Source organism: Eretmochelys imbricata, chromosome 3, assembly GCF_965152235.1.
Source record: "Eretmochelys imbricata isolate rEreImb1 chromosome 3, rEreImb1.hap1, whole genome shotgun sequence".
Classification (NCBI taxonomy): domain Eukaryota; kingdom Metazoa; phylum Chordata; order Testudines; family Cheloniidae; genus Eretmochelys; species Eretmochelys imbricata.
In genome coordinates, this window is record NC_135574.1 from 107,131,945 (window position 1) to 107,159,314 (window position 27,370).

A 27,370-nucleotide genomic window follows, 5' to 3' on the forward strand; every position below is an offset into this window, starting at 1 on the left:
AGTCTGCGTATGTTTATTTCATTTTCTGCAATGACCTGAGATACGCAGCACATATGTAAAAATAGAATCAAATCCTTTAAATAATTTATCGTTTTTAAAAATATTTTAATCATGTAGTTTTAAAAATAAATGTAACACACATTTAAAGAAAAATATACTAAAATGGAATCATAGAATCATAGGGTTAGAAGGGACTGCAAGGGTCATCTAAACTAACTCCCTGCCAAGACGTAGTATTTGTTGTGGCTAAACCATCCAAGACAGATGGGTATCCAGGCTCCTTTTGAAAACCTCCAGTGAAAGAGCTTTCACAACCTCCCTAGGCCCATCTGTTCCATTGTCCTACTGTTCTTACAATTAGGAAGAAGTTTTTCCTGCTATGCTGTAGTTTGAACGCATTGCCTCTTGTCCTGCCCTCAGTGGCAAGAGAGAACAACTTTTCTCTGTCTTTTTTATGGCAGCCGTTCAAGTATTCAAAGACTGCTATCCTGTCCTCCCTTAATCTCCTCTTTTCCAAACTAAATAGACCCAATTCCTTCAACCTTTGTTCATATGGCTTGTATTCCAACCCTTTGATCATCTTTGTCGCTCGCCTCTGGATGCTTTCCAGTTTCTCTACATCCTTTCTATACATTGATGACCGAAACTGGACACAGTACTCCAGCTGAGGCCTAACCAGCACTGAGTGGAGTGGTACTGTCACCTCCTGTGACTTGCATGCTATGCCGCTGTTAATGCAACCTAAAATTACATTTGCCTTTTTTTGCAACAGCACCTCATTGTTGACTCATGTTGAGGTTGTGATCCACTACAACTCCCAGGTCCTTCTCAGCAGTGCTGCTGCCAAGCCAGTTATCCCCCATTCTGTATTTATACATTTGTTTTTTCTTCCCTAAGTGTGGCACTTACATTTATCTTTGTTGAATTTCATTTTGTTGTCTGTAGCCCAATTCTCCAATTTATTAAGATCCCTCTGAATTTTAGGTCTATTCTCCAAAGTATTGGCAACCCTCCTAACATTGTGTTGTCTGCATATCTGATGAGTATGCTTTGTATTCCTACATCCAGGTTATCAATAAACATGTTAAACAACACCAGACCCAGAATAGATCCGTGTGAACCCATCTTTAAACTTCCCTCCAATCTGACATCTTTCCATTAATAGGTAGTCTTTGTTTGTGGAATGAAACAGTACTGAACCAAACAAAACACAACAGATGTGTAGTCATGTTGCTTAATGCACTACAGGAAGGCTCTTAGATATTGTTGTATGGAGTGAGCTCCTTCAGCTGAGCCTGATGACTAGCCAGCCCTTCCTCCATGCAGATTAGTGATCTCAGCTGGGTTGCAGTAAGACTGCCTGATTGGCTGGCCCACTTGATTGGCTGAAGAGAGTCAGCAGGCCTGTTTTAAGCATAGTAGCAATATGCTGGATGTTCAGCTCTTATGCCTGCACCTATGATCATTACTGTGCTTGGCTTGCTCATGACTCCAGCTCTGACCCTCAGCTTGACTCCAGTTTCCTGACTTTGACTCACCCCTGGCTCCTGATTCCTGCTCCACCCTCTAGACATGACTGCCTGCATCCTGCTTGTGACAGATACTATGGTGATTTAGCTCAGTATAAAAATCTATATAGAATAGAATAGAATACTAATAACATACAAAAACCTTTAAAGGACCATTTTAATGTAAAATCTGGAAGTTATTTGTTCTAGAGACAATTGAATTAAATATGCATCTGTTACTGTTTGTGTTTGTGGCAGAGCAGGGCAGGAAGAAACATGACAACACACAAAACATTCTTCAGTTCACCTTGAAAACTCCTCTTCTTAAGTTCCCCTAAAAAAAACGAGGAGTGTAGAAAAATCAAAAGGAGTGTAGAGTACCAAGCACATAGTAGATGATGTGAGGCTTTTAGTAACTTTATTTTCTTTGCTATTCAACATATAGTCAGATATCTGAAGATGTCCACTGTGACAGGTTGGGTCACAGAAACCCCCTTGGGACTGCCACCTGATGTGCTGAGATTACCTCTAAGCCCATTTTCCCTGGCATCTTGGGTCTTCAGTACTCTGCCTGATTGTGCCAGACATGCTAGCCTGCTACAAACACAGACCAGGTGTGAACCACGTCCCCCAAAAACTGCAGGCTTAACTGAAAACAGCTTAAGAAGTGCTCCTGTCTCCAACACCCAGACACCCAGTTCCCAATGGGATCCAAATCCCAAATAAATCTGTTTTACTCTGTATAAACCTTATACAGGATAAACTCATAAATTGTTCGCCCTCTATAACACTAATAGAAAGATATGCACAGCTGGTTGCTCCTCTGGGTATTAATACTTGCTCTAGGTTCACTAATAAGTAAAAAGTGATTTTATTAAACATAAAAAGTAGGATTTAAGTGGTTCCAAATAATAACAGACAGAAGAAAGTAAATACCAAGCAAAATAAAACAAAACACGCAAGTTTAAGCCTAATACAGTAGGAAACTAAATGCAGGTAAATCTCACCCTCAGAGATGTTCCAGTAAGCTTCTTTGACAGACTAGACTTCTTCCTAGTCTGGCTCCAGCAATCACTCACACCCCAGTAGTTACGGCTCTTTGTTCCAGTTTCTTTCAGGCATCTCTCTGGGGTGGAGAGGCTATCTCTTGACCCAGCTGAAGACAAAATGGAGGGGTTTCCAGGGGCTTATATGGTCTTTCTCTTGGGGGTGGAAACCCCTCTCTTCTCCTGTGTAAAATCCTCTCAACAAGATGGAGTTTTGCAGTCACCTGGGCAAGTCACATGTTTATGAATGATTCAGCTTTTTGCAGGCCAACGCCATTGTTTACATGTTAGTTTGAACGTTTCCAGGAAAGCTCAGATGTGGATTGGCATCTCCCAAGGTCCATTGTTAGCTAAGTACTCCCAATTACTTGAATAACCCCTTCACAATATATTGACCAAATCTGCCTTATGTGCTTCCTACAGCAAACACTTTAAATACAAGCATTGAGCCAATGCTCATAATTTCAGATATAAAAATGATACAAGCATACAAATCGGATGAATACATTCAGTAGAACATAACCTTTGCAAAGCTAACATAAAACATATTCCAGTTATGTCATATTTGCACTCATAAGGATATTTCTGTAAAGCATTATGGGCTGCAACATCACAGTCATTTTTCCAGAGTCAAATGATTAAGGAAGACCAAAAGGGATCATCAAAGATCAGTGAGTCAAGGAACACTTCAAAGGGGCAAAACCACAAGAAAACATTACCTGCACAATAAGATCTTTTAAGGGCTGGCTTCCACTTGCCTTGGCTTTGAAAAAGGGATCAGCCTAAAGCAGCTGAGTATACTCATACTTTTAGTTCATGTTGTAGGCATTTTGTCAGCTTGCCACAACCATCTAGAGCTGTCATGTTGCCTTTATTAAAAAAGAAGCATATCAAATAGCCTCTCCTCCTGAGTCCCTTCTTACCATTTCTCTTCTCATCTTTTATTTGTTAAAACATGTTTAATTCTGCACTCAATTTGTGAGGCAGACCTTCAATCAGGGCAAAATATTATCCTCCTTGAATTTCCCCCTTATTTTAAATGTTACAATTAAAAAAATATTGAGGTAGTAATTTCTTTTTCTGAATGTGGCTTTTGCACAAGTGCAGAGGGGGAGCAACATACTAAACCAGTGGATCCCCTGTATTCAGTGGGAAGTCCACACTAGACCACAGAAATCCCAGGTCATCACTATAGGGAGCACTGTTCTCTGGGCACATCCCTGAGCCTCTCCTTGCTCCAGGTAGTATGGTCTCCTATTAACCCTGGCCCCAGTACCGGGACCCTCCCCATTGTTCCAATAAAAGGTGCATTGAAGGTGCTACGGCTAGTTCCATCAACAGTCGCACCGCTGGGGATTTCTAGTAGGAAAAGTGTTTGGCTCAAGGGAGCAGTGTCTGCTCCCTAGTTTTTCTCACACACCCCTGCCTGACCGAAGCCTCCCATTAGTTCTGTAGAATACCTACACAAAAGTGGTGTTCATGGCCTCTAGAAGCAAGAGGAGATGTGCCACTGAGGTGTAGTTCTTCCTTTCAACACCAATACTGGAGGAGAACATGTGGTCTAGAGACTCCTAGCCTTCTTTTTCCATTTGAACTGCGTAGTAGAAGCTATATGAAAACAACAGTGGATTAATTGACATTATTCGAATGAGTTAGCTATTGATAATGGTTGTTGTTTCAACACCCATTAGGAAAAAAAATTGCCACTTCACGAGAAAATTGGCTCAATTTCCCCCAAACATCTCTGACTTTGCAGTGCAAAAACTTATTTCTAGGATGAAGCGATCTCCCATCATGTTGCTGCCTGGAAATGAGCCCCTAATTTAGTCATTTTTCCTTCATATATCCACTTTACCTAGAGACAAAGAAGTACTAATGGATGCATTGACAGACTGCGGCATCTAAACCACCATGTATTCAGCTCAGTGGGGTTTTCCAGCCAAGGAACAGATAGAGAAACACCTCTAAAAATCATTGCACTGGAACAATGCCACAACACTTTTGTTTCAACATATCAAATAGTTAGGTAAGTTCTCTGTCTTCCCTTGTCTTCTTCTTAAGGTCATCCAAGATTCTAGACTTGGCCAGATGGATGCGCGCACACACACACATACACAACTCTGACGAGCAATTGCTGGTGAGAGGACACTAAATTGCACATCAAAGGACAGATCCTCAGTTGGCGTAAAGATATGTAGCGTCACGGGCTTCAGCGCAGCTATGCCAATTTACAGCAGTGATATTAGCTGCTGCTACTAGAGGCCCGAGCTTGTCAATGGCAGAGCATGTAAAGGGGAGCTGAAAGAGAATAAATCTTCCTCTTCCCTGCAGGATGAGGAGAGAAGAATCCCTTGGTTGGCCTTGATCTTGCTCCATTCCTCTGCATTTTGGCTGCGGGAGAGAAAAAACCCTTAGCAGCAGCAGCAGCAGCAACAAAAATATATAGAGATGTTGGAAGTAGTCCAGTCACATTTTTCTCCAAAGCCACTGTTCAAATGTTTGTGTTTCAGGAATGTTTTAAATGATCTAATTTGTACTAAAAAATGTCTGCAGAATCTGCTACTGTTTAGTGTAATAAATGCCATCAATAATGCATGTATTGACACAACATATGAACGTGGAACGTACCTGCCATTAAATCCAGTGTGAATGTTTCCAGGTAGATGGCGACACCCTTGAAAATGTTTTATGAGATTCTCTTCAGGCATGCATTTTTAAAATTCTGTTTCAACATGAAAACAAACTTTTTTGAGATATGCCTTAGTGTTTAAAAAAAAGTGTAAAGGTAATCGCATATTAGGCAGCTTCTTAGCCAAGTACAGTCTGACACTTTTCACCATTGGCTCAGCTACAGCAAAATTAAACTTTGCCAAATCACAAAAGGCCTTAACATGACAGAATAAAGCAAGGGAATGTTGATTTGCCTTGGGCATTTTGTTTAAACTCCTACAGTAAGTAGCTCTTGTAGTACTTAAGGATTTCAAATGCTGTCATTCAAAGCACACAGTATTCTAACTCATTTGTTGAGAAGAGATTCTCTTGATGGGTCTTGGAACTTAGTAAGAAATACATAAATTAAAAAGCAGGGGGAAGAAAGGAAGAGATGGATATCCAACCTGTTAAAATAAAAATTGATCCTCAGAATAAAATCTGATTGTGCCCTAAAGTTCCTAGTGACCATATATATTTCTCACTGTGCACTATAGTTTGTATCATAAAAGGCCATTATGTTTTTTCCTATTTGTAGACTGAGGGCTTGTCTTCACTACCGGGGTAAGTCAACTTAAGTTACGCTACTCCAGCTACGTGAATAACATAGCTGGAGTCGGCGTAGCTGAGGTCGACTTACCCTGTGTCTCTCTGGTCGACTTACCTTACTGTTCTCGGGGAGCTGGAGTACCAGAGTTGACTGGAGAGTGCTCTGCTGTCGATTTAGCGGGTCTTCACTAGACCCGCTAATTAGACACCCACTGCATGGATAGCAGCAGCATCGATCTCCCCGGTAGTGAAGGCAAGCCCTGAGTCTTCCCTGAAGGATCTTTTCAGTGTTTATTTTTAAAATGTGGTGTCTTTTTATGAAGGAAAAATAAATGATTTCATACACATATTTTAAAAAGGAAATAAAATACTTGTTTTCTCTGTTTTGTTGAGAAAAACCAGAGCATTCAGAATTTAAACAACACAATTTCCTGAAAAGTTCAAAAAAATAATTCAGAAAAATCTTTTATTTCTTGATTGACTGTTTTAGAAAACAAAACATAAACTTCCCAAATAAACAACAAGCTCCCACAAAGCATTTATTCAGTGTTTCTTTGCAGCTCTATTACTACCATAGATAAGTGTTTAGTTTGTAGTCGTTTGCTTATGACAGCAGTGAGTCATAACAAGAAACTAGAAGTTTAACAAAAATCTTTAAAACATTTTTTAAAAAGTTCTATATAGATTTTGAATATTTTAGAAGCTTTCATGAAACATTGTTAATGGGTTATTCTGAATATATTTTCAAACATTTTTTTCTGATTAAATGAAGGACACATATTGCTTCTTGGCAAGTGAAAATAGCAGTAAATAACTGCAGAATCGTAGTGGCCCTTGGAGTTAGTAACCTCCCAATGTTATGTCCTATAGTTATACCTCTTTGGTGTTGGTTTTCAGATCTCTTTTGAGAAAGATTGTTGTTTTTCCCCCCCCACTGTGCTGGATGCACCATTTTTGACTAAGGATAAATTGTGATCCTTGTAGTCCACCCATGTAAGGAAGTAAAAGTTCCCTCTTAATCTCCTACATTTTCTAACTGTATCATAGGGAAAGCAAGCCTCGGTGGGGTTGCTATTCCTTGTTCTCTTCGTGTGGGTGAAGAATGAGTGTAGCTTTGGCTCTACCTCTTAATATATTGGCTAGTGCAAGTAATCTGTGACATATATAAAGCTGCAGCAGATTATTATTGTGCCTCACAATGGAGCAAATGGGGATCTGGAAACCAAATCGTGAGTCATAGACACAAACTAGTTCCTGGTCTGATCCTGGGGCACCACAACTATGCACTGTTCATTGCCTGGGGCAAAGACACAATTAGTTGAATCACAGAAATGTAGGGCTGGAAGGAACCTCAAGAAGTCATTTCATCTAACCCCCTGTTCTAAGGCAGGACCAAGTAAACCTAGACCATCTCTGACAGGTGTTTGTCCAACCTGTTATAATTTACAGCATATTTTGCCTTTTCCTACAATAACTATGGGTCCAGTGGGAGGGATGTCAGTAGTAGCATAGGTGAGAAGGGTCAGTCACTCAGAGATAGCCAGATAAATGCACAGAGAAATATGCAATAAGTAGCTTCTTTATTGCACACTTTAGATATTAGTACTAGATCAAATATTTAAAGCAGGGACAAATCTTGCAGTCTTTGCTCAGGCAGGAATCCCTTTGGAATCAATAGAATGAGTAGTTTGGAGCCAGATTGGCCACTCCTGTGGAAAGGGCTGTGGAACTCCACAACTATTTTCTTCACAGATTTCCTTAGTGCCGTCATTGGGGCAAGGTTAATTCCCCTGTCCAGCCTGATTTCCATGAAATGTGCTGAGAGTTCATCTCCTAGAACTATTGTCTCTGCTGAGGCCCTTTGTCATTACAATGAATTTGGGGCTTTTCAGTCCCCTGGCAGCATGGCTTCAAATCCTTGCTGTTCTTGGAACCTCATGTAAGTCTACAGCATAGAGGTGTTCTACAAAAAACGTAATGCAGCCCTAGAATGTGTTACCTTCACTGAGTGTTTTTCATGGGGCTGACGGGAACTATGCTTGTCCAATCTCAGTCATGCCCTGTTTCAATGAAAGAATCCTTGGAGATCACTGGGGTATGAAGATGTTACCACAGGAGACTGTTACCTCATCTTCCCTGGCCTGGGTATGTGGAGATGACCATCTATGCACAGCTCCATGTGAAATGATCTAGGCCTGAATAAGGACTGTAGGGTTTGGCCTATACTTTTTACCAGTTCCATATGCTTCATACCCATATGTACACCTGACTGACTGCCATAGAATGAAAGACAAATTGGAAGCATGTTAGGCCAAGAAGATTAAGAGAAAATTAGTATAGAGAGAAAGTAGCTAGTCCATGTCAAATTAACAATGGGATTTCCCTCCTAGGTGTCCTGAACTAAATAACTTAAGCATGTGGTTGTGCATGCCTGATGATAACATGGATCCAGATTGTCCCCTTCAGAGCCATACATGGAGCGGACTGTCCTCACATAGATCTCCCCCAAACTACAGGCAGAAGGTCTCTCTGTGGAACAGCCCTCCCCCTTCTTAGCATCTGCAGACCCCCCACTCCATAGTTAAAGGACCCAGGAGTCCTGACTGATTAGTGGAGTATCAGAGAAAGCTGGTGGGAGGGAAGGGGACGGGAGGGTTCTCCTCACACAAGCATATGTACTGTAAGTTAGAAACAGCTTAGTGAACCAGGTGCCCCCACTGTAGCACCCTACACAGGGTGCTCTGTAGTATGGAGCCTACAGTGGGCAGATGGGGGTCACGGGATACACATAATTTGTCCTGCCAGCCCTCAGCAGAAAAGATAATACAATGCTTGGGAGGGACCAACAGGAGCCAGAGATGATTTAATGGTACAAAGTGTCTGTGCAGATACCTCTAGCTTCCCATGTATCCCTTGGAACCTGTCAGGTTTGGGACTGGGCTCCATAGCCCATTCCACAGAGAGAGATGGCAAAAATCCATGACCTCAGTGTAACAATAGAGAAGAAGCTCTATGACAGGATCCTTGTGGAAACTTTCCACAGGATGCTTTTTCATGGGAATCAATGACCTGAATCATGATTTGTAGGATCATTATGGTTGTCTTTCAAGTTTACATACTCCACCCACCAAGTTTACATACCTCCCCCCCACATAATCATTACAGCCTTTTATGTGCATATGTTTCACATGTGTATTAACAATTTGAAAATATGGCAAAAACAAACTGTGTATATGAATGTTATGGTCAGCCACTCATGAATTATATACAGGCAAACACCAGCAAATCCCTAGTCACAGCCTTGTTCCTCAGAAATGTACATCTTGTATTGTTCAGTGTCCTTCTGAACAGTATAAACTCATAGAAAGTCTGTCATTTTATTCAAGGAGAATGATAATGCACCAGCCTGGTTATCCCAAATGGAGTTTCTCACACGCTCTAATCCAAACACACTGGTTCAGATAAAACAATAAGATAAGTTAACTACAGAAAGATAGATTTTAAGTGATTACCAATGATGATGCACAAAAGTCAGAATAGATTACAAAAAAAAAATAAAAGAGTAAAATGCAAGTGAATACCTAATTTAACAAGCTAAGTGAATTCAAAAGCAAAAGGTTTTGTCTCACCTGCAGTAAATTTCACAGGGTGGGTCTCCTTTCAGCCTGGGTCCTCTCAGCCTGGGACCTTTCCTCTTTAGTTCAGTGTCCTTCAGGTATTCATTGACGTCAGGACCAGAGAGATGGGAGGAGGAGCGGACAGGTGGAAGATATTGTCTCACATTTTTAAACCACTCTCCTGACTTTGAGGATTGCCTCCAGCTGGGATGCAGGTGAAAGTCTCTTGTGGATGTGAGATTTGAACTGTTCCTGTGATGCCATGTAAATTTCTCATTCACACATTCCCCCTACAAAAGAATGGCCACTTAAGCAATTGATAGTTTTTTAACATCTGGCTGGGGCTAGTGTGTCTTTGTCTCTGAAAAACTGGTTTGTGGTTGTTACCCAGAATTATAACATATTTCAGTAGCAATCATACAGTAGAATCTCATAATTTCACATATAGTTTTGCTACACATATTTCAATGGGATAATAATGTTCAGCAAATTATGACTTTTCAAATGATACCTCACAAGGCATACTTTGTACAAAATTTATCATAGTCTTGTAAAAGGGGTGAACATAATGGTAGACTGTCACCGTCTCACTGAAATGAATTCCAATAGAAAACAAATGGAATGAAGAAGACATCAGGTATAAGTGATGAAGGTCTGAAGTTTCTGGGGCTGTTATGCTCAGTAGTCAGGACTGAACAGAAAAGTAACAACGTTGTTTCTGTCCAACTCAAAATACTTTGATCCAGTATTTCTTTGTCCCCTTGGAATTTTATTTCAGTTTTTAGCACCTGCTGCTACATTAGAGACAACAGTACAACTTTGCTGCTTGTGTGAAAATTTACAGGATTAAAAAAAGTTCCCTGTTCCTAATAAACATAAGAACGTAAGAAAGGCCATACTGGGTCAGACCAAAGGTCCATCCAGGCCAGTACCCTGTCTTCCAACAGTGGCCAATGCCAGGTGCCACAGAGGGAGTGAACCTAACAGGTAATGATCTAGTGATCTCTCTCCTGCCATCCACCTCCACCCTCTGACAAAAGAGAGCCTAGGAATACCATTCCTTACCCATCCTGGCTAATAGCCATTAATGGACTTAACCTCCATGAATTTATCCGGTTCTCTTTTAAACCCTGTTATAGTCCTAACCTTCAAAACCTCCTCAGGCAAGGAGTTCCACAGGTTGACTGTGTGCTGAGTGAAGAAAAACTTCCTTTTATTTGTTTTAAATCTGCTGCCCATTAATTTCATTTGGTGCCCCCTAGTTCTTATATTATGGGAACAAGTAAATAACTTTTCCTTATTCACTTTCTACACAACACTCATGATTTTATATACCTCTATCACATTCCCCCTTAGTTTCCTCTTTTCCAAGCTGAAAAGTCCTAGCCTCTTTAATCTCTCCTCATATGGGACCCGTTCCAAACCCTTAATCATTTTAGTTGCCCTTTTCTGAACCTTTTCTAATGCCAGTATATCATTTTTGAGATGAGGAAACCACATCTGTACACAGTATTCAAGATGTGGGCATACCATGGATTTATAAAAGGGCAATAAGATATTCTTCATTTTATTCTCTATCCCTTTTTTAATGGTTCTTAACATCCCATTTGCTTTTTTGACTGCAGCTGCACACTGCGTAGAAGTCTTCAGAGAACTATCCACGATGACTCCAATATCTTTCTCCTGATTAGTTGTAGCTAAATTAGCCCCCATCATATTGTATGTATAGTTGGGGTTATTTTTCCCAATGTGCATTACTTTACATTTATCCACATTAAATTTCATTTGCCATTTTGTTGCCCAGTCACTTAGTTTTGTGAGATCTTTTGGAAGTTCTTCACAGTCTGCTTTGGTCTTAACTATCTTGAGCAGTTTAGTATCTTAGCAATTTAGTAACTTTGCCACCTCGCTGTTTACCCTTTTCTCCAGATCATTTATGAATAAGTTGGATAGGATTGGTTCTAGGGCTGACCCTTGGGGAACACCACTAGTTACCCCTCTCCATTCTGAAAATTTACCATTTATTCCTACCCTTTGTTCCCTGTCTTTTAACCAGTTCTCAATCCATGAAAGGATCTTCCCTCCTAGCACATGACAACTTAATTTACATAAGAGCCTTTGGTGAGGGACCTTGTCAAAGGCTTTCTGGAAATCTAAGTACACTATGTCCACTGGATCCCCCTTGTCCACATGTTTGTTGACCCCTCAAAGAACTTTAATAGATTAGTAAGATATGATCTCCCTTTACAGAAACCATGTTGACTTTTGCCCAACAGTTTATGTTCTTCTATGTGTCTGACAATTTTATTCTTTAGTATTGTTTCAGCTAATTTGCCTGGTACTGATGTTAGACTTATGGGTCTGTAATTGCCAGGATCACCTCTGGAGCGCTTTTTAAATATTGGCTATCTTCCAGTCATTGGGTACAGAAGCTGATTTAAAGGACAGATTACAAACCATAGTTAATAGTTCCGCAATTTCACATTTGAGTTCTTTCAGAACTCTTGGGTGAATGCCATCTGGTCCTGGTGACTTTTTATTGTTAAGTTTCTCCATTAATTCCAAAACCTCCTCTAGTGACACTTCAATCTGTGACAATTCCTCAGATTTGTCACCTAGAAGAGATGGCTCAGGTTTGGGAATCTCCCTAACATCCTCAGCCGTGAAGACTGAGGCAAAGAATTCATTTAGTTTCTCTGCAATGACTTTTTTGTCTTTAAGTGCTCCTTTTGTATCTCAATCGTCCAAGGGCCCCACTGGTTGTTTAGCAGGCTTCCTGCTTCTGATGTACTAAAAAAACATTTTGTTATTACCTTTCGAGGTTTTGGCTAGCTGTTCTTCAAACTCCTTTTTGGCTTTTCTCATTACATTTTTACACTTAATTTGGCAGTGTTTGTGCTCATTTCTATTTACCTCACTAGGATTTGACTTCCACTTTTTAAAAGATGCCTTTTTATCTCTCACTGCTTCTTTACCATGGTTGTAAAATATGCTTTAGGTGACATTCTACTCACAGTAAGTGAACCTGCCCTTTGACATTTATTAGAGTAACACCTAAAAGCCTTCTCTAATTTAGCAAACTTGGTGACACTAATTCACCACTGTTTGAGCTGCTTTGATGATAGCAGCAGTGGCATCTATAGTGTAGGCTGGGCTCAGACCTATTTGAGTGCGATGACATATTGGTGGAACAACCGAGCCCTGTCTGTGCTACAGTTTCCACCCTTGCTAGTAAGCTTGGAGCTGTATCGGAGGTGACTGCCCGCCAGAGAGTGTGTGAGTGCAGATGTAACAATATGTGCTGTGCTCCATCTGCCCCCGCTTCTGGGTAGTCTAGGGAGCATGGCGAAGGTGGGCTTGGAGTGAAGTAAGAGCAGAGACTCTGGATCAGCCGTTTCACAGATTCACTGGCTAAACTTGAAACAGGAGAAGCTAACCAATCACTTGGATTACAGTACCAATTATGGCAGAAGCAGGGAACGAGCACTCTTTGTGTGTAAAATTAAGCGCATGTGTAAGGTTTTTTTAGGATCATATAGCCTAGACTGACAAGGGGTAGGAGGGGAAATAGGTGAAATGACTTATCTGAGATAACACAGCAGGTCAGTGGCAGAGACAGGAATAAAATCAAGGTCTCCCAATTCCTGGTCCAGTGCTCTGTACACTGCACATACGAGACTAAGATTCATTTTATTGATGTTTGTCAAATTCATTATTTATTTTAATGACAGTTTCTAGAATCTTTAACCTAGCAAAAGCAGGTATTGTATGCTTGCCACAGCAGTTCTTGAGAGGATTGTAGTATATTACGGGTATAATACCACCACAAGGGTCAGAACAGAAAGGACAGCAAGTGGGCATTACCTAGCATATTGCAGTACATTGAACAAACACATGCATACAGCAAAACATAATCTATGGAAATGCAGCTGGAACAGGAAAGGAAACAGAGAAACAAGGATTAGATGGGGAATTACATTCGTAAGACCCTGTAGTAGCTAATTGAGAAGACACATGAATAATAGTTGAGGAGATGCCAAGACAGAAGTGCCACAGTGCCATAGTAATTTATTAACATATGAGAGAGAATTTGTCTGAGCTATTAAGTTCCAGAAGTAGTAAATTCCAAGGGCAGTGAATCATAGAATATCAGGGTTGGAAGGGACCTCAGGAGGTCATCTAGTCCAACCCCCTGCTCAAAGCAGGACCTCGATTAATTTTCCCATAAGCCCTTAGAGGGGCTTCAGGGCTTGTCCAGATCATTAGGATTGCTTTACAGGCCCAGAACAAAAAGATTATGAAGAAGACAATTTTCCAGGTAATCCAAGACAAATTCAGTGCCAATTCAAGCAAGAGTTGAATATTAATAGCTCATAAATGTTAAAGGGATTGATTTCCCCCTCCTCTTCAGCTTGGTAAAGGCTCTGAAATGGCAAATGTTTAGAAATGTTTATTCTAATTATGAAGAGCAACGTGGTCAAGTATGGGTGCTTAAATTGGATCTATAATTAATCTATGTGCAAATGATTACATGCACAGCCTCACCTTCCATGTGCAAATGAGTTTTTGCACATACTAACCAATGGGTAGTTGAATGTGTACGTATAGTTTATGCATGTAATCCCCCATGTGCAAGTGTTCATCATTAACTAATCCTTGGTTATGTATGAAATGCCCCAGGCATTGCATCAAAATTATTTACAAAAACACCCTATTTTGGTTCCCTTAATTTGCCCAATTCCAGTTTGCGTGGCACTTACTATACATGTCGAGTGTTGCATGGGATTTAGACATACAGCTCACACTGATTATAAGAGTCCCCTGTTTCCTTTGTTTTTAAGCTGTGATATGAAGGATGGACCTTCAGAAGAATTTTATATTTTTCAGCGGTGACCTTTTCAAAAGCAGTGACCTTTGTTATCTAAGTGACCTTTGTCACCTAAGTGACCTTTGCCACAAATGTTTTCAATACTTTCTGAGTTATTAAAACCAAAAACATTCCTTTTACTCAGTTCTAGGGTACCTTACTGGTTCTCCAGGTGTAGCAGTTTCAATATTTGTGCTGTCCATGAGAATTATTCTTTGTTGTTATAACTAGCATCCATATCATCATGTGCACTCTACCTGCTTTTGCAAAATCAAGTTATTCACGACCGACTTTAACCTCCTCTCCATACGCTTGCATTAGTCCTATTGGAATCTATAGGTGTTACACATGTGAATGGCAATGGGAATAAATTCTGATATTGGTGCCAGCATAGGAAAATCTTGTAATTTTTAAAAGATCCCGAGATAAAACCTTGACAAATACAAATTGCACACAGCCTGCATGCAAAATTCCAGTGTTTGAAGTGTACAGATGAGCCTGCACCAGACCCCAGGATCTGAACTCTTCTAAACTTCGTGATAGTTTGGGGCCAAACTTTGTGCATTAGAGCCTACCTACAATTTTAAATAATAACGTGGAACAAAAGTAAACTAGGTAAATTGCTATTACTCTCCTTCTACATTAACAAACTTCCATAACAAGAACCAAAAGCAGCAGTATGGTGTTTCTTTCAGCTGATAGCATTGTCAGGGCCAAATTGCGGCCTGGCTTGCATGTGGTGCATAAGGGAATCTGTGGTGGCTCTGTTCTGTCCCATCTTCCCCCTTCACAGGTATGTGGCAAGGAGAACTAGGTCTTGGTCCCTCCTCCACCCAAAACCCCAACATGTCAATGAGAGTAGTTTCATTGGTGCTCTTGAGGAAGTGTGATGTGCAAGAGGGTCTTGTAAGGTCTGCCTATTGGTCTCCTATCTCCCTCCTGGTCTGGTCCAGGACCAGCACCATAATGGACTGCAGCTTGTTCAGGGCTCATGGCAAAGCCATGACTGAGCCTTCCTTTAGTAAGTGTTCCCATATCTCAGTGACTAAGGCTATATGTACATTCAAAAAGCTACATTCAAAATGCTGCTGTAGTGCTTCAATGTAGTGCTTACTGCCATGACGGGAGGGTTTTTCCCATCACTGTAGGGAATCCACCTCCTGGAGAGGCAGTAGCTAGTTCAGTGGAAGAATTCCCATTAACGTAGCACAGTCTACACTAGGGGTTAGGTCGGCTTAACTATAGGTACATCTATGCAAGGATAAAAGACCCGGGTCAGCTGACTCTGGCTTGCGGGACTTGGGCTTTGGGGCTAAAAATCACTGTGTAGACATTTGGGCTTGGGTTGGGCCCAAGCTCTGGGACCCTACAGCCTCGCAGGGTCCCAGAGCTTGGGCTCTAGCTCAAGCCAAAACGTCTACACAGACATTGTTCAGCACCAGAGCCCAGCCCCATGAGCCTGAGTCCGCTGAACCAGGCCAGCCATAGGTTTTTTGTCCCTGTAGACATACTCACAGTCTCTCAGGAATGTGGATTTTTCACAATCCTGAGAGATGTAGTTATGCCAATGTAACTTTTCAGGGTAGACCAGCTCTAAGTGGGCCTGTGAGAGTTTAAAGAGAGGGAAAGCTGAGTGACTCAGCAAGTTAACTGCCAGATGACTTATTGTTAAAGCTGTGTGAGACTATACATTTTCAGTCTGAGAACTGAGAACTGAACTGAACAGACTAGAAATAAGGCACAAATATTTATCCATGAGGTTAATTAGCTATTAGAAGAACTTACGAAGGGCTGTGGAAGATTCTCTACCACAGGAAATTTTAAAATCAAGATTGGATGCATTTCTGAAAGATATGCTCTGTTTCAAACAAGTATTAATTCAGGGCAGTTCTATGGTCTGGGTTATTCAAGAGGTCAGAGTAGATGGTCACAATGTTTCTGGCTTTGGAATCTCTGAATCTATTAAACTGTTTGCTAAGAAATTACAGGTTCATATAAAGTAATTGAATCAGCCTAACTGTTTGAATCAAGTTTCTGGTGTGCATAGTCCAGTTACAAATCCTAAATTCACTTCCCATGCATGTAAACCCTGCAGGCTGGTGAATATTCCTACCATATTTTTCACTGAATATTCATAGAAAGCAAACACAAAAGGACAAGAACATGGTCAAAGTTAACTTAACTGAAAATATCCAAATGCATATTGATAGATTTCCTCATATACACCCCACTATTCACCTAACTTTATGCCTTACAACACTCCATAATGCTTTTCTGGTACTTTTCATTACAAACTCAAAACTCAGGTTTTTAAAAATGAAACAAACAAACAAAAAAACATCCCTAATGATTTTCCTGTGTAAGGTGTTTGTTTGTTTGTTTGTTTTGGTTGGTAGATTAAAACGTAGCTTAAATTTGAGAGTTAGCTTTTGTTTTGAGATCCAGGGTCTGTTTGAAACTGATGAAAGTGAGAAAATAGAGGAAAATGTTTAAAGTGAGGAGGAAAAAAGAGAGGTTTTCCCAACTCTTTTGTTCTTCAATTATATATGGAAGTGGAACGTTTTTAAGTTGAAGCAGATTTCTTTTTTATCTTACAAGAAATTGTCTTTTACATGGTGGAAAACCACAAAAGCATCGGATGAATGTGTTATATTTTTCACCTTTTCCAACTCCAACAATAAACTAAAGTTTTCACTGGTTTTGCCAATAATAAGAATTGTTTCCCTACAACTCGAGTTGTAATATCACTGACACAAAGTACAGTGTCATTATGAGTCTCACTCTCTACTCCAAGGCTATTGCTTCAAGTCAGAACATGTTGACATTGTATGAAGTAATACAAAACACTATGAGCACCTGGAGAATTAATCAGTGTCAGCACCTTTCTCATTTTATGCTTGGATTTAATTTGTCAATATGAACTCTTGAGCACTACTGCAGGTCAAAGAAACATGTTACCCTCCTCTTCAAGGTCTGTGATGCATGCACATCACAGAAGCTCTGTACATTGTCTCCTATGATTCTAACTCATAGGCAATAGAATTTCAGTGAACACTACATCAGTGTTTAGGGGTCCTTTATCCTAACTCTACCATACATGTACAAACCTCCCATTGATATCCCTGGGCTAATCCCATGCACATTACATGGATTGTGTGTTGGGGGGAGCAGTGGGGGCTGAGGACGAAGGGATCCTTCCCCACTGGACTCTGACTGGCATACAAGCCCTGAGCAGGTGGGCTAGGAAGGGCCGATTAACTGTGAGCTAGGAAGGGACAATTAACCCTACATTCTGCACCTGGAAGGGAACCAGGGCATGATAAGGCCTAATGGCAGATGAAAGTCAACTGGGGGAGCAGCTGGGTTAGGTTTATAAGCCAGGAAGTGAGAGCAGGAAGAGGCTGTAGGGAAGAGGTTTCCTAGAGGGAAAGGGAGTTGGTCAGGGACAAGAAGGAGATCCAGGGGGAGAGTAAACCCTGGGTTCTGCCAGAGGCTGAGAAGATGAAGTAGCCATGGGGGCCAGAGGAATGTCTGGTGGAAAGCCAGAGATAGGTAAGAGGTTGTGACAGGGGAGGAAGGAGTCCAGGGACGCAGCAACAGCTTTTGAGACTGAGCAGCTCTTGGTTGGTAGTCATAGAGTCCCAGTGGGGCCAGGTTCCCTACAAGCCATGGGGCAAGTAGCACAGAACCTGGAGATGTGGACCAGAAGACCATCTGAGGTAGTGTCTGGACAATTTGTTTGGTGGGATTATATAGTGACCTGGCTGGAGGGTCAAGTCACAAAAGGCAGCACTCTGAGTCACAGGGAGGGAGAAGGGCCACAGCATGGGCAACCAATGGAAGGGGCTGAGAGCCTAAATGTAGCCACAAAGAGGCACAACCTGCAGTGAGTGGAACCCCTTTTACAGAGCCATCCTATGGCTACTACCTTAGGACTGCAGTAGTTCGCATGGCTGCTATGCTTCCCTCTGCTGTGGAAAATAGACTGTGGATCTGTATGGTTGTAGATCCTTTGCTATAATCATGCTAATGCTCCCAAAATGTGCCCACTGGCAGGATCCCATAATCCTGTCTTCTTATACAGCAGAACTGTTTCCCCTGTGTCTCAGGCTTACTTTGTGAGATCAGCACAGGATTTTGCCTTAAGATGTGGATGTTGGTCTACGTGGCTTGCTCAAGGCCTTGCAACAATCAGTGACAAAGTAATGAATGGGAAAGGGAAGAAAAATTTTCCACCTAATTTTATCAGATCTAATTCATCTAGTTCTATCTCCTTACCATTCACCACCCAAATCTGAAATTGAATTGTCTGTCAAATATTACTTCTGCTTAAACCTGCTCTGATCCTTTTTGAATAAAGGACTCTAGGACATGAAAATATTATGTAGAAAATTAGTAATTGGGGCCAAATCAAACTGTAGACATTCATCATACTCTGATCTGTCAGGGCTCAAACACTGCTAGAAAGAAGTGTGTGTGAAATATTGTATATGTGTGCATTTATTTATAGATAGTTTCTCCTAGATTATATTTAGTCTATGAACATTTCTAAACTATCTATAAAAACTACAAAGAACAAAAATCACTTTATATTTGACTTAAAATGTGCTGTGGTTGGTTAAATAGAGGGTGGCCATTTTCTGCACAATAATACTGATGAAGGACCAAATACTGAACAAATGCAGTCAAGCTTCAATGCCAAATCACAGTTTACACTTAGCATGTGCTGTAGGAGTCTAAACTTGTCCTGTAGCCACACAAGTGCTAAAAGCTTTTACAAATAAACATATCTGGCTGATGGAAGCCATTTTTTCCCATGAGAAATGGACCTTTATTTTAAATACAGCAACACAAATATGGAATATATCTCTGCATCCAATATACAGTACACTGTGTAGAGATGTGCAAGGCAGATATAAATTCCTCAGTCTCCATAGATGATACTTGGGAGGATCAGAGCCTTAGGTATTACACTTCTGCAGTATCTGCTTCTATCTATAAACACGCTGGGGATGGGATGTGGGGGCAGGAATATTCACAGCTGAACTAATTGTAAAGTTGCCAAAACTGTTCTTAGGGAATTTATTTGTAATTGCTTTTTCAAACTATTGTCTAAGGGGCTATTCTCCCTTGGGCTGCTATTAGTTATTAATAAGGAGTTCTATACACAGAGTAAAGAGACTTGGGCAATTATTGAAATACACTGTTCTTCTCAGGCTGGATTATGGGGTCCTTACTGGGGTTTTATTCAATCCTTTCCTAAGACCCATTGAAGTCATTCTGGTGACTTTATCTGTTCACCCTTAATATTGTTACATTTAAAGAGCAATTCTGCTTTGAAAAATGACCATGTAAAAGTAGCACCTTCTTAGTCAGATCCGCTCCTTCTGGGCATTTAGAATTACAGACTCTAGTGATGAAAGTAAGATTTTTATATATATATATATATATATATATATATATAGTTTTACTCTTCTTAGCCCTGCAGAGCCAACACAGCAAATACTGGATGACTCTGCTGCAGATTCTGCTCAGTTTTTGCACAATCAACAGAACAGTTAAAAATTTCGGTTTCAGAGTAACAGCCGTGTTAGTCTGTATTCGCAAAAAGAAAAGGAGTACTTGTGGCACCTTAGAGACTAACCAATTTATTTGAGCATGAGCTTTCGTGAGCTACAGCTCACTTCATCGGATGCATACCGTGGAAACTGCAGCAGACTTTATATATACACAGAGAATATGAAACAATACCTCCTCCCACCCCACTGTCCTGCTGGTAATAGCTCATCCAAACTGACCACTCTCCAAGTTTAAATCCAAGTTAAACCAGAACATCTGTGGGGGGGGGGAGGAAAAAACAAGAGGAAATAGGCTACCTTGCATAATGACTTAGCCACTCCCAGTCTCTATTTAAGCCTAAATTAATAGTATCCAATTTGCAAATGAATTCCAATTCAGCAGTTTCTCGCTGGAGTCTGGATTTGAAGTTTTTTTGTTTTAAGATAGCGACCTTCATGTCTGTGATTGCGTGACCAGAGAGATTGAAGTGTTCTCCGACTGGTTTATGAATGTTATAATTCTTGACATCTGATTTGTGTCCATTTATTCTTTTATGTAGAGACTGTCCAGTTTGACCAATGTACATGGCAGAGGGGCATTGCTGGCACATGATGGCATATATCACATTGGTGGATGTGCAGGTGAACGAGCCTCTGATAGTGTGGCTGATGTTATTAGGCCCTGTGATGGTGTCCCCTGAATAGATATGTGGGCACAATTGGCAACGGGCTTTGTTGCAAGGATAAGTTCCTGGGTTAGTGGTTCTGTTGTGTGGTATGTGGTTGTTGGTGAGTATTTGCTTCAGGTTGCGGGGCTGTCTGTAGGCAAGGACTGGCCTGTCTCCCAAGATTTGTGAGAGTGTTGGGTCATCCTTTAGGATAGGTTGTAGATCCTTAATAATGCGTTGGAGGGGTTTTAGTTGGGGGCTGAAGGTGACAGCTAGTGGCATTCTGTTATTTTCTTTGTTAGGCCTGTCCTGTAGTAGGTAACTTCTGGGAACTCTTCTGGCTCTATCAATCTGTTTCTTTACTTCTGCAGGTGGGTATTGTAGTTGTAAGAGTGCTTGACAGAGATCTTGTAGGTGCTTGTCTCTATCTAAAGGGTTGGAGCAAATGCGGTTGTATCGCAGAGCTTGGCTGTAGACGATGGATCGTGTGGTGTGGTCAGGGTGAAAGCTGGAGGCATGCAGGTAGGAATAGCGGTCAGTAGGTTTCCGGTATAGGGTGGTGTTTATGTGACCATTGTTTATTAGCACTGTAGTGTCCAGGAAGTGGATCTCTTGTGTGGACTGGACCAGGCTGAGGTTGGTGGTGGGATGGAAATTGTTGAAATCATGGTGGAATTCCTCAAGGGCTTCTTTTCCATGGGTCCAGATGATGAAGATGTCATCAATATAGCGCAAGTAGAGTAGGGGCTTTAGGGGACGAGAGCTGAGGAAGCGTTGTTCTAAATCAGCCATAAAAATGTTGGCATACTGTGGGGCCATGCGGGTACCCATAGCAGTGCCGCTGATCTGAAGGTATACATTGTCCCCAAATGTGAAATAGTTATGGGTAAGGACAAAGTCACAAAGTTCACAAAAATTTCGGTGTAAATCAATTGAGGCAATTGTAAGCTATTACACAAGTGTCAATGAAGGTTCTTGCAGAAAACTTTGAATACTTGTGATGTATGAGATGTAAAATACCCAGTTTGACTCTCAGAACTGGGAGGTGTTGGTAGGATTAACAGTTAAAATACCATCTTTATACTTGTAAATTTAAAAATGTCAGATATCACACCACCATTTTGACAGAGTAGAAAGAATCTCTAATTTCTTTGCTTTTTAAGGGGGGAGGAGTGGAAAAGGACAGACAAAAAGAAAAACAGAAGAAGGGAGGGAAGGAACAAAAGTACTCACTGGCATCGATAAGACTTATTGCCTAGTCACTGTGTAACAAAGGAGGTGCTTGCCTAGCTAAAGGGCACCAGAATTGTAAAGTTGCCAAAAATGACAAGAGTCAGAGGCTCTTAACAATCACTGTAATTGTGTGCACAACAATAATTGTAGCACTTTCCATCTCCAGGAACGAACATTTTAAATTGGATTAAGCCTCAGGACGCTCCTGAAAAAAAGGTGATATTTCTCCAGTTTATGGATGAGGCACAAGGCGAGAGTAAGTGGCTTGCCCAAGACCATACTAGGAAGCATAAGTTTGTTCTGGGTGCAGAACTTGGATCTTCTGGCTCCCAGTGCTGCATCTTTAAACACAAGGCCATGTTTGGTGCATGTATGGCAGCTAGGAGTGGTTACATTTTCTGTTTTACAGTTTTCTGAAGAGGTAGCTGCCATTTTGTGAGGCAGAGTTCAATGCAGGTTGTTACAGAAGAGACATGTACTATTTTTTTTCCATGGGTGTTTGCTCTTTCTTGTGATGTTTTGTTTAGTCTAAAGTCAGTAATTGAGACAAAGTATATGCTCGCTCTCTGATTATGGAAAAATATACTCATGGGTAGTGTCTCTTCTCAGTCTCAGTGAAATTTTGTGCTCTGCAATCCCACTACAAAATCTTCAGATGTTCTTAACTAATGGGATTTTCCTCAAACTTTAAAAGGAAATCATCTTTTGAGCAGAGACAAAATAATGAGCATTTCAGAACCACTCTGAACTAGTGTCTAGCTGCCTATGCAGTGGGATATATTGATTTATTGTAATATCTTTTTATAAACAATGATGCCTCTGAGTCTATCTACTTCTCTTGTATGCTTCTAATATTTTTATTCAGGCTTTCTCTTTGTTTTGCTGCACAGACTATATAAGACTGTTTTTAGTTTTGAACTCTTTGGGCCAGATCTTCAGTTGGTGTAAACTGGTGCAGCTCTGACCTGAGGATCTGACGCAAAGCCATGTCAGTTTACACCTTCTGAGGATTTGGCCTTAGACTAGACTGCTTAGATACTATTCATAAAAACCTGGATGGATGGGCTGTGTTTGAGAGAAGAAACTGGCCCAGTCATTCAGGTTGCCATAATCTGACTTCCTCAAATTTGGAGGGGGGGAAAAACAAACTTTGAAAAACATTCAGTGCATAAGGTTAAACAGCCCCAGGCAGCTTTCATTTGCACAACCAGCATTAACTCAGTTCATCTTAACTCTCACTGACCTTGGCAATACTCTAGGGGGCATATTTTTCTATGGATGAACTATTTTTTTATAAGCTCTCCAGTGCACTGAGCACATGCTTTTTATTAGCAGGCATACTGCTCTGCATGTCATTTCTCTGTTTTACCTATTAGCCTTCTAAAAAATATAGTTATTGCAGAGACTAGTACAACAAACCAACCAGAAGGACTGAGATTGATTTTTCTAACCTTGGTATGTGAGGAAACAATGTGCTTGTTCCTCACTTTCTTTATTCTACCAAGAGCTAGTGGCATCAGGGAATACGGAGGCTTCAGCTCCTCAGACATCAGAACTATCATTTCAGGGTCTGAAGCATCAACATACCCACTCTGGGAGCTAGTCTGATTAGCAGTTTCCTGTGAATCTAAATTCCTCTTGCTGTATGGTCACTATGAGAGAGTGCTAATTCTTTATCAGAAGCGTGCACAAATGGCCACGTCTGCTGTCTTTTGACAAGGGCTCTTCTTGGGATTTTGTGCATAGATGACTCATGCTCAGGCCCAGAGTGTATACTGATATCTATGATGCATTGGTCACCTAAAAAAAGATGACCTTTGCATGCCTATATTTAAATATATGACTTTGCCACCCAACGCCATTGCAGAAGCAGTTCTCAAGGCAGTCATTAGAACTGTATTTGCACATGATAATTTTTCATGACTACCGTAGATCTTTTGTCAGAGATTCACAGCATCCACTCTGCAGACCCTTGCCATTCAATAACAGTGAGTCCCTTCATTCTCTTTTAAAGAGACGGTGCACTCAAAAGCTCATGACTGACTGCTTCCTTCTACCGTGGCATTACTGAAAATAATTCAAGAGCTGGCCATCATGGTTGACGATTCCGTAGCCTGGAAGAAATGATACAGACAGAGAAATAGAGGATCTCGAAGAATTAAAATCAAGCTCTAAGGACAGCCTAAGAGTGAAGAAAAGAGCTCAGAGATAAATTTAGGAAGCTGACAGGCCATCAGCACAACAATATAAAGAGAGTGAAAAATTACTCTTGAAAGATCTGACCACAGCAGCCATCATAAAAGGCACAAATGTGTATGCTTTTCAATGTCTTCTTCTGATTTCTCCCTCCCCAGCGTTGACTCTGCATGTCAAGCCCATATTGCTGCTTCAGTTTAACAACACAGAAAAGAAAACCCAGTTAAACTAAAGCCTACTCAAGTATGCAATATATTTCTCACAACTGGAAAACAGTCCTGTGTAGCAATTTCAGCAGAGTGAATGAGAGTCAAAGGGGGGAAAAATTGAAAAGAGGAGGAAATGAAGCTAAATAATTGGAGGAAAAAAAAGATGTCATGAATTGGAAATGAGTTTTGCTTTGAGGTGCTGACTCAGATTGCATAGCTTTCCATAAAAGCTATTGTAGGAATAAAAACAGAGTGGAATTTTAGTTATGAATAATAATAATAATAATAATAATAAAAAAGAGTATTTGCTTCATGTGCTTTAGAAACACCCAATTCTTCTGCTTATAAAAAAGAAAATAGGAAATCCATTCTATCCTCCTTTTAGACTTTGGGCTCCAGTCTCAGATCTGAAACCTGCAAATAGAAAATGAAATAACATATCAGGCTTTACTTTTTATAATTCAAATAGATGGCAAAAGAAATAGAATTTAAAAGGAAAGGAGGCGATAACCTAATCATTTTTATACAGATGATCAAATGGCAGAGCACAAGCCCCTTTCTCCAGATTCTATTGAGTACATTCATCAGAACAGTACCCACCAAGGACAAAAAATAGGCACGCACATTTTAAAAGTAATGCGTTGTACACCAGTCTTAAAGAATGCCAGATATCTGGTCCTCCTCAACTAGTTCTCCTTTCTTGATACCTATATGTTTCTGGAGGTGGTAGTCCTCACACCTAATTAATAAGATATACTGGGTGAAATCCTGCCCTGCTCAACTCAAGGGCACGTTTGCCATTGTCTTCGATGGAGTCAGGATTTCACCCACAGTATCTCTCTGCTAGGATACTTTTTCTGTCTGTCTTTTCTTGAGTTTGTGCCTCTCTTCTTTTTCAGTCTTCACTGTTTTTCTCCTCTGCACTTGTTGTCTGATCTCTTCTCTACAACTTTTTAATCTCCTCTCCATCTTTCTTTTTTCCATTTCCTTGGTATTCTCCTTTTACCTGCACCATATGCCACTCTTAGTCCATCCCTTTGCCATTCCCTCCATCATAATCCCTTCTCCCTTACAGCTTTCACCAAATGCACACAGGGCTTGGTTCCTCCTCACAACACTGCAGGGAGGGTCACCTGCACCACAAGAGACATATCTTTCTCTGGGAATGCCAGGGAAAGGTGACTTTAAATGATGGCCAAGGATCCCTAGGAACCCCCATCAACTGAAGCTGCTCAGGAAATATTCTAAAACAACACATCTCTCAGATGCCTTGGCCTTGCCTGCTTTCTGGGCTGTGCTGGCCAGTTCCAGGCCACCCAGCAGAGCTGGGGTTGTAGGTGTTTTGCATCACTGCTCCTCTTCCTCCCCCCACCTCCCATGGCACACTTTCCACCTTGGGAGGTCTGCAGTTGAAGTTCCACTGGAAGAACCTGTAACTTTGTTTAGATGGTAGCTGTATACAGAAGCCCCAATCAGTATCATAGCTACACTGTGCTAGGAGCTATGCAAACACATGAGGAGAAACAGTCCCTGCCACAAAGACTCTAAATAGGCAAGTTAGCCAAAATATAAGCAAAATAGCAAAAGCACATGTTTTGTGAGTTCATTTTTAAGGGAGATTTTCCCTAACTCCTTCCTAGTTTTCTTCCACCAATCAAGTAGGGCATTATTTATTTTAAATTTTGGATTTTCTTCCTCTGAGATTTTTCTTTGTGGCATTTTTCTTGGTATATTATACAGGAAAAATAAAATAATGATGTATAAACCAAAGATATGTTTTAGATGTGTTGAAATTCTAATGGATGAAGACTGGTTAGCAAAAGTAGCTAATGTACATAAGAACGGCCATACTGGATCAGAACTTCTGATGTTGCCTTCTGACAGTGGCCAATGCCACGTGCTTTAGAGGGAATGAACAGAACAGGCAATCATCCATCCCCTGTTGTCCACAACTAGCTTCTGGCTGTAAGAGGATAGGGATACCCAGAGCTATGTCAGTTTATACCTGCTAAGGATCTGGCCCAGAGTATGTAGCCAAGCTTGAGGAAAGTGCTGAGGTTCTTTTACATCTCATGTTCATCTTTTGCAACAAAGGAACAAGATTAATAATCATGGAATGAGTCTGAGTGGGTAGTCTTTCACTAATAGTTTTTGAAAAAACTGCAATTTTTCTCATTCTCAGGTAATTACTTGAAATTAACAGCTTCAAGAGGCATCTGAGAAAAGTATTGGTTATAGAAAAACATGCCATAGCTATTTTAAGGAATTCAGACATTAAAACCAATAAATCCACTGGCCAAATTCTGTTTTCAATTACATCTAATGAAAAATTTAGACCTACTGTTCTGACTCTTTAAATGTATAGAAATGGAAATAAATGAATGTGTTTGAGTCTTTGCACTTGATGCAGGTTATTGCCAATTTGTATGTCTGATTAGAGGGGGAAAAAAAATACCTAACCCTACTGGACCTCCCAAGACCACACTCTACTGTGTATAAAAGGCAATGAAGACTATGATACGGGTTACTGTAAGGTATAGATTGAAAAACAAATGTCATAGTAACAGAAGGCATTGCAAGTGAAAACATTTAACTACAAAAAGAAAAGGAGTACTTGTGGCACCTTAGAGACTAACCAATTTATTTGAGCATGAGCTTTCGTGAGCTACAGCTCACTTGAAGTGAGCTGTAGCTCACGAAAGCTCATGCTCAAATAAATTGGTTAGTCTCTAAGGTGCCACAAGTACGCCTTTTCTTTTTGCGAATACAGACTAACATGGCTGTTACTCTGAAACCTGTCATTTAACTACAGGGGTAGGAGGACAAATTCTGGAAGTAACTTTGCAGTTCTGGTTGTGGAAAGTCTTTCCCTTTTTCTGAAGGCACAGTTAAGTCCAAACCATATATATCTAATTGTATGTGACACTTTTGTCACAAATTACATAGAGAGCAAGGGTATCCTACATACATTTTAATACAAAGAAGTGAGTGAAGGGTACAGTGCATACTGAATGGATTTAAACCTGAAAATACCAATCCAACTGTTTAATGTGTAGATGCTCCATTGTCGAGGGCACTGGGCAGTACGTGTGACTCTGACAAAGACATTGATATCGACATACACAGAAGAACTGATGCTAATGAAGATAAGAGTTTTGTGTCTGGCTGCTCCACAAAGGCACGAGTGCAACTGTTTAAATGTCCAGAGTT